This window comes from Aotus nancymaae, unplaced genomic scaffold, assembly GCF_030222135.1.
Source record: "Aotus nancymaae isolate 86718 unplaced genomic scaffold, 86718_ANA_hifiasm-v0.15.2.pri h1tg000004l, whole genome shotgun sequence".
Classification (NCBI taxonomy): Eukaryota; Metazoa; Chordata; class Mammalia; order Primates; family Aotidae; genus Aotus; species Aotus nancymaae.
Window position 1 is genome coordinate 29,290,382 of NW_026988415.1, and position 18,694 is coordinate 29,309,075.

Here is an 18,694-nt window from a genome sequence, read left to right on the forward strand (position 1 = left end):
AGTGTACTTTCATTTTCAATAAATCTCTGCTTTCCTTGCTTCATTCTTTCCTTTCTTTATTTGTGTGTTTTGTCCAATTCTTTGTTCAAAACTCCAAAAACCTGGACACCCTTCACTGGTAACAGAACAGATAACCCAGAAACAAAATTGCACACCTGCAGCCATCTGATCTTTGACAAACCTGACAAAAACAAGCAACAAGGAAAGGATTCTCTATTCAATAAATAGTGCTGGAATAATTGGCTAGCAATATGCAGAAGATTGAAACTAGACTGCTTCCTTATACCATATAATACAAAAATTAACTTGATGGATTAAAGACTTAAATGTAAAACCCAAAACTATAAAAACCCTGGAAGACAACCTAGGCAATACCATTCAAGACACAGGCACAGTGAAAGATTTCATGACAAAGACACCAAAAGCAATTGCAACACAAGCAAAAATTGACAAAGGGGATCTAATTCAACTAAAGAGCTTCTGCGCAGCAAAATAAACTATCAACAGAGTAAACAGACAACCTACAGAATGGGAGAAAATTTTTGGAAACTATGCATCTGATAAAAGTCTAATATCCAGCATCTATAAGGAACTTAAACAAATTTACAAGAAAAAAACAATCCCATTAACAAGTGGGTAAAAGACATGAACAGACATTTTTCAAAAGAAGACATACACGCGGCCAACAAGCATATGAAGAAAAGCTCAATATCACTGATCATTAGAGAAATGCAAACCAAAACCACAATGAGATACCACCTCACACCAGTCAGGATGGCTATTACTAAAAGTAAAAAAAAAAATAGATGCTGGCAAGGTTGCAGAAAAAAGAGAACATTTGTACACTATTGGTGGGAGTGTAAATTAGTTCACCCATTGTGGAAAGCAGTATGTTGATTCCTAAAAGAGCTAAAAGTAGAACTACCATTCAACCCAGCAATCCCATTACTGGGTATATACTCAAAGGAATATAAATCATTCTGTTATAAAGACACATGCACATGTATGTTCATTGCAGCACTATTCACAATAGCAAAGACATGGAATGAACCTAAATGTCCATCAATGATATACTGGATAAAGAAAATGTGGTACATATACACCATGGAATACTATGCAGCTATAAAAAAAAGAACAAGAATGTGTCCTTTGCAGGGACATGGATGGAGCTGGAGGCCATTATCCCTAGCAAACTAATGCAGGAACAGAAAACCAAATACTGCATGTCATCACTTATAAGTGGGAGCTAAACGATGAGAACACATGGACACATAGAGGGGACTTTCACACACTGGGACCTTTCGGAGCGTGGAGGGTGGGAGGAGTGAGAGGATCAGGAAAAGTAACTAATGGGTACTAGGCTTAATACTTGGTGATGAAATAATCGGTACAGCAAACCCCCATGACACACATTTACCTATGTAACAAGCCTACACGTGTACCCCTGAACTTAAAATAAAAGTTTAAAAAATAGAATAAATAGGGTTACTATACACAAAAATAAACAAAGTATTATTTTAAAGGCCACTTTCAAGAGAAAAAAAAAGCACTTAAGAATAAACTTGTAAAACTTCACTGAAAGACATTAACGATCTGAATAAATCAAGAGATAAACCATAAAAAAATCACCTACTCATCCATAAATTCAGGGCCATCAATGAAGAAAAAAAGAAAATGGGGCTGGGTGTGGTGGCTCACCCCTGTAATCCCAGCCCTTTGGGAGGCTGAGGCAGGTGGATCACCTCAGGTCAGGAGTTCGAGACCAGCCTGACCAACATTGTGAAACTGCGTCTCTACTAAAATACAAAAAGTATCCAGGCATGGTGGTGCATGCCAGTGGTCCCAGCTACTCGGGAAGCTAAGGCAGGAGAATTGCTTGAACCTGGGAGGTGGAAGTTGCAGTGAGCTGAGATCGTGCCACTGCACTCCAGCCTGGGTAACAGAGTGAGAATACATCTCAAACAAACAAACAAAAACAAAAACAAAAATGGGTGTAAAGTAACAGTAGATAGGATATGGAAACAAAAATAAGAGAACGTTGTGAACATCTTTATGCCATTAAATTTGAAAACTTAAACAGAATGGATAATTTTATAAAAAGCTAAAATTTACCAAAATTGACTAAAGAAAAAATGGGGAAAACTGAGCAGACTTATGATGGTGAACTAAGTTGAAGCAGCGGTTAAAATCTATCAACCAACAAACAACCACCACGTATCCGCTAGATAGTTGGTTGTTTAGGTGAGTTCTATCAGATATTCAAGGAACAGATAATCTCAATACTATATAAACCGTTGCATTAAATCACCCCCAACTCATTTTATAAGGCTAGCATAACCTCCATGCTAAACCAGGCAAAGATATTAGAAAGGAAAATTACATGCTAACTTCACTTATGAACATGCATGCCAAAATCTAAAACAAAATACTAGCAATCAGAATGAATAATGCATTGAAAATACCTATGACCAAGGTGGGTTTATCTCAGTAATAAAAGGGTGATTTAACTTAAGAAAACTATTAATTTACTTCACCACAATAATACAAAGGAGCAAAAATAGCACTTCTATTCAACCTTGTACCATAGGTCGCAATTAGTGTAGTAAGAAAAGGAAAATAAATAAAAAGGAAGGATCAAAAAAGGAGAAACAAAGCTTGTTATTTGCAGATGATATGACTGTCTACATAGAAGATACAAACGCATATATAAAGTACTGAAGCACGGTTTTAGGATATAAGAGCAATATAAAAAATCAATAGTGTACCAATTAGAGCTTACAGTAGAAACAAAAACTAAAAAACAAAAGACACCCAGGAATAAATCTAACAAAAGATGTACAAGACCTACATGCAGAAAAGTATAAATCTTTATTGAATAATATTAAGGAAAACCTAAGTTAATAGATGAAATATGTTCATGTATAGGAAGACTTAATAATGTAATGATGAAGAGTCTCCTTGAATTCATTTAGAGATTGAATGCAATTCCGATTAAAATTCTAAATAGAACCAAGAATAACCAAGTCAATATTAAAGCAGTACAATATACCCTACCTGATGGCAACACTGCTTATAAGCTATAGTAATTAAGGCAGTACAGAGAAAAATAGACCAGTGGGACAGAATACAGAGAACCCAGAAATAGACCCACATGTAAAGAAAATCTTAATACATGATCAGTGGGGAAATGAATTATTTAACAAATGTTGCTGGAACCATTGGTTATTATTACGGAAAAAATAAAATCTCAATCACACATTGTATACAAAAACAAACTCAAAGTGGTTTTATTTTATGTTTTGAGACAGAGTCTCGCTCTGTCACCAAGGGTGGAGTACAGTGGCGCGATCTAGGCTCACTGCAACCTCCGACTCCCGGGTTCAAGCGATTCTCCTGCCTCAGCCTCCCGAGTAGCTGGGATTACAGGCATGCACCACCACGCCCAATTAATTTTTTGCATTTTTAGTAGAGACGGGTTTTCACCATGTTAGCCAGGCTGGTTTCGATCTCCTGATCTCATGATCTGCCCTCGTCGGCTTCCCAAAGTGCTGGGATTACAGGCGTGAGCCACCGCTCCTGGCTCAAAGTGGTTTTATGACCTAAATGTGACAAGTATTTAAAAACTTTTAGAAGACAGCATGGGCAAATATCCTTTTTTTTTTTTTTTTTTAAATGGAGTTTGGCTCTTTTGCCCAGGCTGGAGGGAAGTTGTGTGATCTTGACTCACTGCAACCTCTGCCCCATGGGTTCAACTGATTCTCCTGCCTTAGCCTCCCAAATAGCTGGGATTCTAGGCGCCTGCCACCATGCCTGGCTAATTTTTGTATTTTTAGTAGAGATGGGGTTTCACCATGTTGGCCAGGCTGGTCTCGAACTATTGACCTCAGGTGATCCACCCGCCTTGGCCTTCCAAAGTGCTAGGATTACAGGTACAAGCCACCACGCCTGGCCAGGGCAAGTATCTTTATGACCTTGTAATAAGGAAGGATTTCATAAACAAAATGCAGCTAGATAAGCCATACATAAAGTAAAATCTGGCTAAATTATACTACATTAAAAATTTAAAACTTGTGTACAAGAAGACAAATCATAAACATGATGAAAAAGCAAACCAGTCTAGGAATAGATAATTGCAACATGCTTGCTTTTATCCCAGCCCTTGGCAATTGATTTTTCTCTGCCTGGAAAAAAACTATGCATTCAAATATACATCTGGCTCTCTTCTTCAGTTAATTAATGTGTCTGTCCAAATGTCACCTCCTCAAAGAGGCCTTCCTTGACCACCCTATTGAAAAGAAAACCATCGTCATTTCATCTTCTCCGTTTGCTTTATCTTCATAGAACTTATTACTTCCTGATATTCTATATCTATTTGCTCTTTTATTGACTATCTCCCCACTAGAATTCAAACTCCTTGAGAGCAGGGACTTTGTCTTGCTGACTGCCACATCCTTCTGTCCTCAAATAATGTGTGGCATATAGTATATACTAAATAAATACTTGTTGAATGAATGAATAAATGAATATAAGTGATAAAGGGTTAGTATTAGAATATGTAAAGACTACTGATTAGTCAAAAACCAACAAATGGCCCAACAGGAAAATTGTCAAGGGGTATGAACAGACAGGTCAGGGAAGAGGAAATCTGAAGATACAGTAAAAATACGGAAAGGTATTTTATACAATTTGTAATCAGGAAAATACAAACTTAAACAATAATGAAACCACCACACCATACTCAAGAAACTGGCAAAAATATAAAGTTTGATGATATTAATTATTGGTAAGGACCTAGGGAAAAGGGAACTGTTTATGTTAGTTGGAGTATAAATTGGCACAAACATTTTGGAGAAGAATTTGATGATATCTAATAAAGATTAACATACACATACCCTAAGACCCGGAAATTCTACTCTCAGGTACTATGTTAGAGATATTTTTTCTTTCTTTCTTTTTTTTTGGAGATGGAATCTTGCTCTGTCACCCAGGCTGGAGTGCAGTGGTGCAATCTCGGCTCACTGCAACCTCAACTTCCTGGATTCAAGCGATTCTCCTGCCTCAGCCTCCCGAGTAGCTGGGATTACAGGCATGCACCACCATGCCCGGCTGATGTTTTGTATTTTTAATAGAGATGGGGTTTCACCATGTTGGCCAGGCTGGTCTCGAATTCCTGAGCTCAGGTAATCTGCCCGCCTTGGCCTCCCAAAGTGCTGAGAATACAGACATGACTGCATCTGGTCAGAGATACTTTATCATATCTGAGTCAACTACACAAGAATGTTCATAGCAGCGTTGTTTATAATAGTAAATGATTACACGTAACCCAAATGTACACCATCAGTTGAATAGAAAAATAAATCATGGCATACTTATACAATGGGATACTACATGTCAGTAAAAATGAACAAATTATAGCTATACACATTGATGGGAATGAATTTCATAAGCACACTAAGCAAGAGAAGGAATTTGCAAAATACATGCTATATAGTTTGATTTCTGTAAAGTTCAAAAGATGACAAACTGCAATATGTTTTCTGTGGATAGATGAATAGGTAGAAGGGATAGTGTTTACCGCTGGAGGTGGAGGGAGCAGCATGAGATCAGAGGAGGCTACAATGTTATGGCTTTATTACTTTATTTATTTGAGACAAAGCCTCACTCTGTCACCCAGGCTGGAGTGCAGTGGCACCATCTCTGCTCACTGTAGCCATGAACTCTTAGGCTCACATGATTCTCCCACCTCAGTCTCCCGAGTAGCTGGAATTACAGGCATGTGCCACCACATCCAGCTAACTTTTTTTTGTATTTTTAGTAGAGACCGAATTTCACCATGTTGGCCAGGCTGGTCTCAGACTCCTGGACTCATATAATCCACCCACCTTGGCCTCCCAGACTGCTGGGATTACAGGCATGAGCCACCGTGCCTGGCCAGTTTTTATTACCTTAAAAAGAAGCAAACATGTTAAGATTTGACAAAGATGAACAGTGGATAATATTATGATGTAAGTTATCATTTTATTAGTCCCCTAGTGTGTGCTTGAAAAGACTCATTTGAAAAAGTATCGGCCAGGCGCAGTGGCTCACGCCTGTAATCTCAGCACTTTGGGAGACTGAGGTGGGTGGGTTGCCTGAGGTCAGGAGTTCGAAACCAGCCTGGTTAACATGTTGAAACTCCGTCTCTACTAAAAATACAAAAATTAGCCGGATGTGGTGGTGCGCACCTGTAGTCCCAGCTACTCAGGAGGCTGAGGCAGGAGAATTGCTTGAACCCGGGAGGCGGAGGTTGCAGTGAGCCAAGATCGCGCCACTGCACTCCAGCCTGGGTGACAGAGCAAGATTCCATCTCCAATTAGAAAAAAAAAAAAGAAAAAGTACCATCAGTTCAGTACGATCGGTATTTGTGTGTGTGTGTGTGTGTGTGTGTGTGTGTGTGTGTGTGTGTATGTGTGTGTGTATGTGAGTTGAAAAGCTGAAACAGTTTGGTAACGATACCATTTTCTCACTCTTATGGCCTCTTCCTTCTGTTTACACAGTCCCAGATTTAGGATTATTTGCTGAACAGGGATCACATGCAGTTTTCAAGTTTGAAACCCAGCTTAATTTGGGATGGGGTCAGCAAACGTTTTCTGTTTGGGCCAAATAGTAAGTAATTTGGGGCCCATATGGTCTCTGGGCCAAATAATAAGCTTTGTGGGCCATGTGGTCTGTGTTGCAGCTACTGAAGTTTGCCATCATAGCATGGCAACAGTGGGGTAGGCAGAATTCTAAGATGGCTCCTGAGATTCCTGGCCCTGATGCATACAAACTTTATCTCAGTTATTCAATCAAACACTAATCTAGGTGCTGCTGTGAAGGGATTTTGGAGACATTCTTTATTTTTTATTTTTATTTTTTTTTTGAGACAGAGTCTCTCTCTGTTGCCAGGCACCAGGCTGGAGTGCAGTGGCGCGATCTTGGCTCACTGCAACCTCTGCCTCCCAGGTTCAAGCAATTCTCTTGCCTCAGCCTCCCAAGTAGCTGGGACTACAGGCGCGTGCCACCATGCCCAGCTAATTTTTGTACGTTTTAGTAGAGACGGGGTTTCACCTTATTGGCCAGGATGGTCTCGATCTCCTGACCTCGTGATCCGCCCACCTCGGCCTCCCAAAGTGCTGGGATTACAGGCGTGAGCCACCGCGCCCAGCTGGAGACATTCTTAACGTCCCAAATCAGTTGACCTTAAAATAGAGAGATTATGCATGGTAGGCTTCGCCTAATCAGGTGAGCATTTAAAAGGGATAGGGCTGTTCCTAGTAAGAGAAATTCAAAACCTTAAAGAGGTTTAATGTGAGGGAGACTCTCTGTTGCTTACTTTGAAGATGGACGGGGGATGTGGCAAAGGAATGTAATCGGCCTCTAGGAGTTGAAGGTAGCCCTGTGCTGGCGGCCAGCATAAGAATGGGAGTCCCAGTTCTGCAACTGCGAAGAATTGAATTCTGCCAATTATGTAAGCTTGAAGGAGGACCTTGAGGCCGGGTGCAGTGGCTCACAATTGTAATCCCGGCACTTTGGGAGGCCAAGGCAGGTGGATCACCTGAGGCCAGGAGTTCGAGACCAGCCTGGCCAACATGGTGAAACCCCCCATCTCTACTAAAAATACAAAAATTAACCATGTGTGGTGGCAGGCACCTGTAATCCCAGCTACTCGGGAGGCTGAGGCAGGAGAATCGCTTGAACCTAGGCAGCAGAGGTTGCAGTGAGCCAAGATTACACCATTGCATTCTAGTCTGGGAGACAACAGCGAGACTTTGTCTCAAAAAAAAAAAAAGAAGGAGGATCTTGAGCCTCAGATGAAACTACCACCCCAGCTAACACCTTGATTTCAGCCTGGTGAGAACCTGAACAAACAGCCCAGTCCTGCCTGGACTGCTGAACAACGGAAACTGTAAGATAATAAATTTGTGTTTTAAGCCACTAAAGTTGTGGTAATTTGTTATACAGCAACAGGAAACTGATGCAAATAACCATTGACAATATGTAAGTGATGAGTGAGGGAGGATGTGTTCCCATAAAACTTTACTTATCAACACTGAAATTGGAATTTCATGTAAATTTCATGAGTCACAAAATATTTTTCTTCTTTCAATTTTTTAAACCATTTAATATATACATTTATATTAATATTATTAGCATGTAGGCTGTACAAAAAACCAGCGATGGGATGGATTTGGCTTGTGGGTTATAGTTTGGCAACCCCATATCTAGGAATTGGTGCATTTTTTTGTTAAACCCTCTGAACTTTGGAGAATTTTTCAGGTGTCATGGGAAAATTGAATCAGTCTCTAAAACATCCTTTAATTCAAGATTTTAAATGAGTTGTAGCTCATTTTCTTCATATAGCATCGTAAGCACCATAGCATTTTCAAAACACACAATACATTTTAATACAACTTGCACTAATAGTCTAAATCTCTTCTAAATATCAAATCTAAACTATAAGACCATTTAATTTATACATCAATTTCTAGCACTCAAATAGGTTCAAAGGAACATTGCGAACTCTAATGAAAATACTGTAGTTGTTTATTTTATATCCCCCAAGGAAGTACTCTTTATTCTTTTGATTGTATGATTCTAATTAGATGATAAACATGCATGGCCTTTCTTAAGACATGTTAATTAGTATGGATGTTGCTATAACAATCTTCTGGCAATTTATGTTTTCCGAATATCTGGTATATCATGCATTAATTTTTATCATTTAATGAAATTGCTAAATCAGGAATTTAGAATGCTGTGTTTAAACTTTCTTTAATTAGAAATGGAGATATGAAAGCAGGTAGGACTCTTGGAAACAGTTTCATAGCACAAGATAGACACTTCCTAGACTAGTTTCCTGGAAGTACTGTAACAAAGTAGTACAAACTGGGTGGCTTAAAACAGCAAAAATTTATTTTCTCCCAGTTCTGGACTCTACAAATCTGAAATCAAGGTGTCTTCAGGGCCTGCCCCTCTGACACCTGGAGGGGAGAATCCTTCCTTGCCTCCTTCTAGCTTCTGTTGCTTTCTAGTAATCATGGGTGTTCCTTGGCTTGTAGATCAATCACTCCAATTGTTGCCTCTGTCATCACATGGCCGTCTTCTCCCCCGCGTCTCTGCATTTTCTACTTTTAAAAGGACACCAGCCATATTGGATTAGGGCCCACTCTAATGACCTATCTTAACTTGATTACATCTTTGATTATTTCCAAATAAGGTCACATTTACAGGTGAGGTAGGAGAATAGGGTCTGGAGGCAGGGAACCTGAGGCTGATTCACATTGACTTCCTAGAACTAAATTGAAAGGAAAACCCTAACTTTCCACACCTTAGTAACAAAAGGACCAGACACTACTCCCTTTGCAAGCCCCCACCTTTTCTGTAGGGCAGATGGGAAATTGAAAATACCTCTGATTGGTTGCTTTTTGCAACCAATCAGACGTTTGCATAGGAGTGTAACTTTGTAACTTCACTTCAGCCTCTATTTGGTTGCTGTCTACAACCAATCAGACTGATCTCAGGCCAAGTCTTCGTTTGCACAGAAGTGCAACCTTGTAACTTCACTTTAGCCTCCAATTATGCACTACCAGTTCATTTACATAAGGTGAACACCAAGTGGCCAATGGGAAACCTCTAGGGGGTATTTGGACCCAAAAAGATTCTGTATTCATGGCCCTTGAGTGGCTGCTCCAGTCCAGTCCCACCCTGTGGTGTGTACTTTCATTTTCAATAAATCTCTGCTTTTGTTGCCTCATTCTTTCTTTGCTTTGTTTATGCATTTTGTCCAATTCTTTGTTCAAAATGCCAAGAACCTGGACACCCTCCACTGTTAACACAGGTACTGGGGTTTAAGACTTCAATATATTCTTTTAAGGACATAATTCAATCCATAACCCTTTCTCATATAAAAAGACAAGAATTTAAGATAGAGTCAGAATGTTAGAATAGGAATAATCTTAACTGCTTTCTAAAATAACCACTTACTTGTACTTTTGGAGAAACTGAGGCATGGAGCGATGAGGAGATTCACCCATGGTCACACACAGATAGAAAAGGACAGAGCTGGAATAGGTAATTGGTAGTGACAGGGAAATTTACAAATCATGCTAATACATTTCTCATTAAACACCTAACACAGTCAAGGCTGGCCCTTGGGAAAAAGTGGGAATTAGGCAGCTTATCTGAGTCTTTCTCATCTCACTTCATTTATTTCTCCTTTCTTCCCTGTTGGAACCTCCTTGGCCTCAGTCTCTCCTCTAGGAACAGGTGGCATATACTGAGTGCTTCCTATGTGCTGGACATTGTGCTAAGTCTTCCATGGTACTATCTCATTTAATTCTCATAACATAGTGGTATATACTATTATGGTCCCATTTTAGAAATGAGGAAACTGGACTTTAGATATTATGATCCCATTTTATAAATGAGGAAACTGGACTTCAGATATGATCCTGTTTTACAAATGAGGAAACTGGGCTGAGATGCAAACACAGGCAGAGCTCACATTCTTCTTAAAAATATATTGTATAAATCTAAAAGATACAAATGCAATTTTGTTACGTGGATGTATTGTACAATCTGAAATCTAGACTTTTAGTGTATCCATGATCCAAATAATGTATATTGTATCCATTAGGTAATTCTCAGCACCTGCTCCCTCCCACCCACGTTCTTAACTACTCTGTTATTCTATTCCCCCTTCTTACCATTGTCCCCCACCACCATACACCTGCATACACTTTATGCTTTGCCCACAGTCCCTTCCCGGAGGCCCTCCTTAAGCCTGCCTTTCTAGACAGGGTTTTATATTTCAGAATCGTCTCTTGGACTCTCCTTGTTTCAGTGACTATGTGGTAAAGACAGAAATCAGCTGGCTGTATGAGCAGGGCTTCCCAGGGGCTGAGGGTCTGTTTTGCAAATTTGAGGATTCAGAAACTTTGTCAGCTCTCCCAGCAGTGTTCAGGTCTAGGGATGGGATTTCTCTACCTAAATTTACAACTGGTTGATTGTGAATCCGGAATACCAATTTGGGGATTTACACTGAGAAAGATGCCTGCCAAGTGTTGCAACCAGAGAGCAATACTGAAAAGGCAGAGCTGCCCAGACAGGGCCTTGCCAGGGGTCTGATAGTGAGATTCTAATGCCTTCGAGTAGGGTGCCGGTCTCTCTGCCACTGAAGGGAACAGGATAAATGGGCTGGGAGTGCAGGCCATGGGCTTGACTCCTGGGTAGCAGGGTCCCAGGGGCTAGGTTGTCTCAGGGCTTTTCCTCAGGCAGCCTGAGGCAGAAAGCCAGATAGTATATGGAGAAGGGCCAAAGCTCTAGCAGGAAAGCCAATGCCAGGACTTGAGTTCAGAGGACAGAAAGGGGAACGTGAGGAAGGAATTCAGTAGCTCAGGGAGATGTGAGCAGGGAAGCTGAGAGGAGATGTAGTGTTGGGTTTTTTGCTCAGTCTGAGCCTTGTCTCTGACTCTTTGGATTTAGGCCTGTACCAGATCATCCTGGTGAGCAAACCCCAGCTTTCTGCTGAGGGCTTTGACTTGACCTGACCTTCAGGTTCTTGGCATACTGTGCTGCTTCTGGCAGAAGCTTCACACTCTGGCTTTGGCCACGTAAATCCCAGTCTTCCCCAGGATTGGAGGATTCAGGTATTTAGCCACAAATCTATGGTTCCTGAGGTCCCCACTAGCTGCCCTGGCAATGCCCCACCACCCTCTACTCCCTGAGTCTGTCATAGTCCAAGAAGGAAAATGCAAAGTTCCATGGGTAGGTTTCCACTGTGGCAGACCAGAAAGTACAAGTGAGGGCAGAGTTGATTCCATGGCTGCTTCTGAGAACAAGAAAGGCTTTAGGTAAAAGTCTTACAAGAGACAAGTTGGATTTTTCCACTGTTGCTTGATTTTCTCTTTTTGCATCATTGGATTCAAAGATGATTAGATTTTCTGCTTCTGTCGTGTTGTCTCTCACTTTTGGACATTATTGTGACAGGCATTAACTTCTTATTTTACTAGTAGCCATTAACGATACACAATTGCTCTATGTGGCTTTTAAAGAGCTACATCAACTGAACCTGTGTTCCAGTCACCTCCTCTGACAGCTGGTTTCAGCAATCACCCAGCCGGGTGAGTTGCCCTGGATCAGATCATTGTCTGTTAATCACCAGTGAGTACCAAGTACCTAGAACTCAGCAGGAAATATTTGTTGAATGAATGAAGAAATAAATATGTGATTGAATGTAAACTTTTGTTTGTAGTCCAGTTTGTCCAAACATTCACGGGAAAGCAGGCTGTGGTAACTGCTCTTACTCTTCATTATTCATTTATTTATTGAGACAGAGTTTCTCTCTGTCACCCAGGATGGAGTGCAATGATGCGATCTTGGCTCACTGCAACCTCCATCTCCTGGGTTCAAGCGATTTTTGTGCCTCAGCCTCCTGAATAGCTGTAATTACAGGAGTTCACGACCATGCCTGGCTAATTTTTGTATTTTTAGTAGAGACAGGGTTTCACCATGTTAGCCAGGTTGGTCTTGAACTCCTCACCTTAAGTGATCCACCCACCTTGGCTTCCCACAGTGCTGGGATTACAGACACTTTTTGTCTTTTAAAAATTACACAGGTGATACAGGAATCATTCTCATCATAAAAGATTCAAACATTATAGAAGCATACAGAACAAAATCCCTACTGCTCTCCCTCCCACCACCCATATCCTGAATCCCAGTCCTCTCTTTGGAGGTAACCACTGTTATCAATTCAGTGAGCATAATTTCTGTCCACTTTCCATGTATTTACATGCACGTAATGTATGTTGTTTATATATACATGTGCCTTTCTTCCATAAATAGAATTACATTATATGTGTTGTTTTGCAACTTGCTTTATTATATTTATATTTAGCAATATATCATGAACATCTTTCTACATCATACATCTATATCATTGTCAATAATTGTGTAGTATTGCACAACATTGACATATCACATTTTATTTAACTAGTCCTATATTGGTAGGTATTTTAGTAGACTACAGTTGGTCTCTAATGTAAACACTGCTGTAATAAGCATCCTTGCTGTCCATATTTATCGTATACACTTTAATAAGACAAGTTTCTCCTGTCCCATTATTCTTCCTTTTCAGCATTTTTCTGGTTATTCTTTCTTATTTTCTATATGAACATCAGACAAGCCTCTCTAGTCCCCAGAATAGGCAGATTTACTGGGATCATGTTAGATTTATAATTTAAATTAAAGAGAATTGACCTAGTTTGATGTTGAGTCTTATTTTTTATTTATTTACTTTTAAATTAAATTTTATTTTATTTTTTTGTTGAAACAGAGTCTCACTCTTGTCACCCAGGCTGGAGTGCAATGGTGCAATATTGGCTTACTGAAACCTCTGCCTCCCGAGTTCAAGCGATTCTCCTGCCTCAGCCACTTGAGTAGCTGGGATTACAGGCGTGTGCCGCCATGCCCGGTTAATTTTTTTATTTTTAATAGAGATGGGGTTTCACCACGTTGGCCAGGCTGGTTTCGAACTCCTGACCTCAGGTGATCTGTCCGCTTTGGCCTCCCAGAGTGTTGGGATTATAGGCATGAGCTACTGCGTCCAGCCGTCTTTTCATTTTTGTCTGAAGTTTCTAAAAATATTTTATTTAAAAATCATTACAAAATTAATAAATGTCTGTTGTAGAAGCTTTACACCACTTGGAACTTTTACATTAAAAATTGCCAGCTTTCTGTGTCCCGCCCCCACCCCATTCCTGTTGCCCATAGGTAACCACTGTTATCAGGTCATGGTCTCCCTCACTTCCTCAAAAATAAGATCATGCTATTCCTATGATCTGCAACTTGCTTTTTTCTTAAAATATCTCCCAAGTAGCTTTCCATGTCAGTACACACAATGTTGCTTCAATATTTTTAAACTGCTGCAGTATATTACTGTCTGTGGATATGCTACATTAAAACAAATGCAATACCTTGTGATAGACATTTGGGTGTGTCCAAATTTTATTATTATAAATCATTTTATAATAACTTTATTATATAATGTCATGCACATTATGTGACTTTCTGTAGGATAAATTCCTAGCAGTGGAATTACTGGTATCAAAAGTTATTGTGCATTGGGAATTTTGATTGATATTGCCAAATCGCACTCCAAAACATTTTTAACAATGGTTAAAAGAGAGCATATGTTTTTCTAAAACCTCGTCATCACTAGGGCTATTAATCTTTTAAATATCTGCCAATATGTAGTTTTCATTTCTATTTCTGAAATAAGGGTCAGGTCGAACATCTTTTCATGTAATATGTTTGCTGGCAATTTGTAACTAGTTTTCTATGATTTCTCAATTTTCATCGTTTGTCAATTTGCCTGCCTTTTTTATCTTACTAATTTATAACTGTCCCTTGCGTATTACCAATACTAATCATTTGCTTTGCATATTTGTTACAAATACTTTCCCTAATTTTATGCCTCTTACCTTTGTTTACGATGTGTTTTGGCTGTTTATAAGTATTCAAATGTTATATAGGCAAATATTTAAATCTTTTTAATTTTTGATTCTAGATTCCATGATCATAAAAATATGGCTGTGGCACAGTGGCTCACACCTGTAATCCCAACACTTTGGGAGGCTGAGGCCAGGAGTTTGAGACCAGCCTAGGCAATGTGGTGAAACCCCATCTCTACCAAAAATACAAAAATTAGCCAGTCTCATAACCTGGTCTCAAATAAATAAATAAAAATATTCTCTTATATTTTATTTTACTCCCTATATTGTTTTATTTTGAAATTGAAATCTTAATTCCATCTGGAATGTATTTTTGGGCAGGCAGTGAGGGAGGGATCTAGCTCTATATGTTTCTACATGGCTGGTGAGTTAAGGATATTTAGGTGCTAATAAAGGTGCTAACTCAAGCTAGTTTAATGGGGGAAAAAAGGGAATTTATTATAAGAATATGGAGTTTTCTCTGGAACCCAGATCTGGGATGGAGCTTAATCTCCCAAACGACTGGAATCAGAGAAGGAAAAGGTGTCAGGAATGCAAAGAGTCGCTTCTTGCCATTCCTCAGCTCTGCTGCCCTCTGAGCCTTGGCTTCATTCATCTCTGTGGCTGGGCTTTCTCTGCTACTTGGTCCAGTTGGTGGAGGCTGTGTATACCAAAGCTCAGCACCTGAGTTTTAGGTCTCCTCCCTTAAAGATGCCAACCCTTCAGGCTGGAAGAGACTCTGATCAGTCTAGCTTGGGTCAGGGGCTCACCTCTGATCTGACCAGCTTTGGCTAGGGAACATGGGTCACTTAATGTGTACGTGGCTGTTGTGGACCCACTCCTGAATCCTTATGAATTGGAAAGGAGAAGATAGGAGATAGAAGTTCTCTGGGAAGAATCACTGTGACCTGGGCAGACACATCTACTACACTATTTGTCCTAGCACCACTTTTTTTTCCAGCACTAATAGTCTTTTTTTCCAGCACTTTTTTTTTATCCCCACTAATAGTCTCTTCCACTCTCTTGGATGACTTTCACACTGCATTAACTATGGCAAGTGAACAGGGTTCCATTGCTAAAGGAGACTTAGAGGACTCAAATGGCATTACTCACAAATGTATCGTTTATTACAGGAAAAGGATACAGCCAGGGGTCTAGAGTGGTCAGGTATAGGATCCTATTTTCTTTCTCTCTAAGAGCCGTGACAATAGGACACACTTTGTCACTTGGACCAGGAACCACTGACATGTGTACAGAACACCTCACAACCAGGCAGTCCAAAATGGACTCTCAGTTGGGTTTAAAAAAATCTTTTGCCAGTCACACAGGCATATTTTAGCCTCAACAGTAGAGCCCTTTGAGGAAGAAACAGGTGTCAGACTGAGACCAGGTACAAATAATCAGTCTCACTGTTATAAGTATGCAATGTTGACAAGCTGGGACAAACCACTGTGAATCTCAAGACTCATGGCTACAAAACAATACCATTAACCAGTATGTTTCATGTCTTGATGAGGGGTCAGTGTCACGCCGGAACTTCAGCAAAACAACTAGGGCTAATTCTAGACCTGCTGGAATTAACCTCACAACTCACACTTTCTCCTCTCTCCTCTGTTTTTGCATTTTGGTGTTTTAACAATTTCTTGTGATCTGAAAGATTTTTGTAAATCTTTTTTGCAGTAATTGAAGTCTGAATGTTTGATTTGATTTTTCTTACTTTGGACACTTACTTTAAATTTATTTCAAAATTTACCTCTAAAACACCCGGACTACTTTGGAAAAACAACAAGGATTGAGAACTCTTTATTTTATAGGTAGTGGCTAGCATTTTTTTTTAAATCGACTTTTTAATCATTAAGAAAATAATTCAGTTTATATCAAAAATCTCTTCTGCCAGCTTTTAGATGTAAAGAAAGTTCAACTTGCAGTATTCAAATACTATGGAAACCTGCTTCATTTAATGGTTTCTAAATCATGCAAGGCAAAAACATCTTACCTAAAGAGCTTTCAAAAACTCATGATTAAAACATATTTTGGAATAGAATTACTTTATTTCAATTTTGCTTTATAAATGGAATGAACTGAAATGCATTAAACCGCAGAAACCTGTGTTGCCACCATTTGATGTAATTCACATGCTGAAAATGTATTATTTTTAAAAGGCCTTGGAAAGCCCATAATAGGCTGTCTTACTCATGTTTGTACTCTCATCTTTGTTAGAGAAAGCACATGGTCCCATTAGCCCCTGGACATTGACAGGCCAAATACACAGAAGCATTAATTGAATACACAGAAGTCTCAATTAGGCAGTGGTTTTTTGCCAGAAACATAAGGAGAAAAACATTTTGATTAAAGTTGGGAATGGGGAGGGGAAATTTTATTTCCATTGCAGATACCTGATTAGCTATGAAAAGGGAACGTGCTCTCTTTAAGCTTTGGGTTAATAATCTGAAAACCTATTTCTCTGGCTTTTGTTAAAAAAAAAATCAGATGTGATGCTGAAGGCAGAAACCATTAAAAGAAAAGAATGAAAGCTTAGACCACATTTTAAAACTCTATTAAAATACCATAAATAATGTATGTCCAATAATATGCTTAGAAAAAAGTATTTGCAACATACGAGACGATTCTAACAAATTGATTAACATAAAAAGACATATGCTCAAGTAGAAAAAAATTGGCAAAGGATCCAGTTGTAATACAAAGCCAGAAGTACAAATGAAAATAAAGATGAAAATGTGTTCTGCTTCACTGGTGATCAAAGACATGCAAATTAAAATCACATTGCTATTTTTACAAACCTATCAGGGTAGCAAAGATTAAAAGATTATTAGTATCCAGTGCTTAAAATGGTGTGTGGAAAGGGCATTCTTATATATTACTGATGATAAAAGTCAATTGAGTGCAATTTGGTAATATGTGTCAAAACTCAAAATGTCCAGAAATCAGACATCTATATTTTGCACATGCATAAAAATATGTTCAAAGATATTCATCGCAGCATTATTTACAATTGCCAAGGGAATTGGGTCCATCAATGGGAATTGGGTAAATAATTATAGTACTGCTTACACTAAACAACTTTTAAAAATAATGAAGTAGATCTGTATGTACTGATGGGAATAAAATCCCAAGAACTATTAATGAGAAAAGCAAGTTCGAAACCAGAAAGTATGATCACTGTCTCTGGTATTTTTTGATGTTTATTTTTAAAAAGGCTTTACCTGGGGTATATATTATGTAACATAATCATCGCATGTTTTAACTGTACAATTACAAGCTTTTTAGTATATTTATAGAGCTATGCAACCATAATTACAACCTAACTTTAGACTATTTCTATCTTTCTTTCTTTTATTTCAATAGCTTTAGGGGTTGATACGGTTTGGATATTTGTCCCTTCCAAATCTCATTTTGAAATGTAATCCCCAGTGTTGTAGGTAGGTCCTGGTGTGAGGTGTTGGACCATGTGGGTGGATGCCTCATGAACGGCTTTGGTGCTATCCTCTAGGTGATAAGTGAGCTCTCATTCTGAGTTCATGCAAGATCTGGTTGTTTAAATGTCTCCAACATTAGTACCTCTCCACCCTTGCTCTCTTGCTTCTGTTCTCACCATGTGATATGCTGGCTCCTCTTCACCTTCCACTATGATTGGAAGCTCCCTGAAGCCCTCACCAGGAGCCAAGCAGATGTTGGTGCCATGCCTGGATAGCCTGCAGAACCATAAGCCAAATTAAACTCCTTTCTTCATAAATTACCCAGTCTCAGGTAGTTATAGCAATGCAAGAATGACCTAACACAGGGGCTATAAGTGGTTTTTGGCTGTATGGATGAATTGTACAGTGGTGAAGTCTGGTTTTTCAGTGTACCCGTCACCCAAATAGCGTACATTGTACCTGACAGGTAATTCTTTTATCCTTTACCCTCTCCCACTCTCCTCCCTTTCTGAGTTTCCAGTGTCTATTATACCATTCTGTATGCCTTTGCATACCCATAGCTTAGCTCCCATTTATAAGGGAGAACATGTGGTTTTTGGTTTTCCATTCCTGAGTTACTTCACTTAGGATTATGGCCTCCAGTTTCATCCAAGTTCCTGCAAAAGACATTATTTTGTTCTTTTTTTATGGCTGAGTAGTTAGTATTCCATAGCATATATATATATATATATATATATATATATA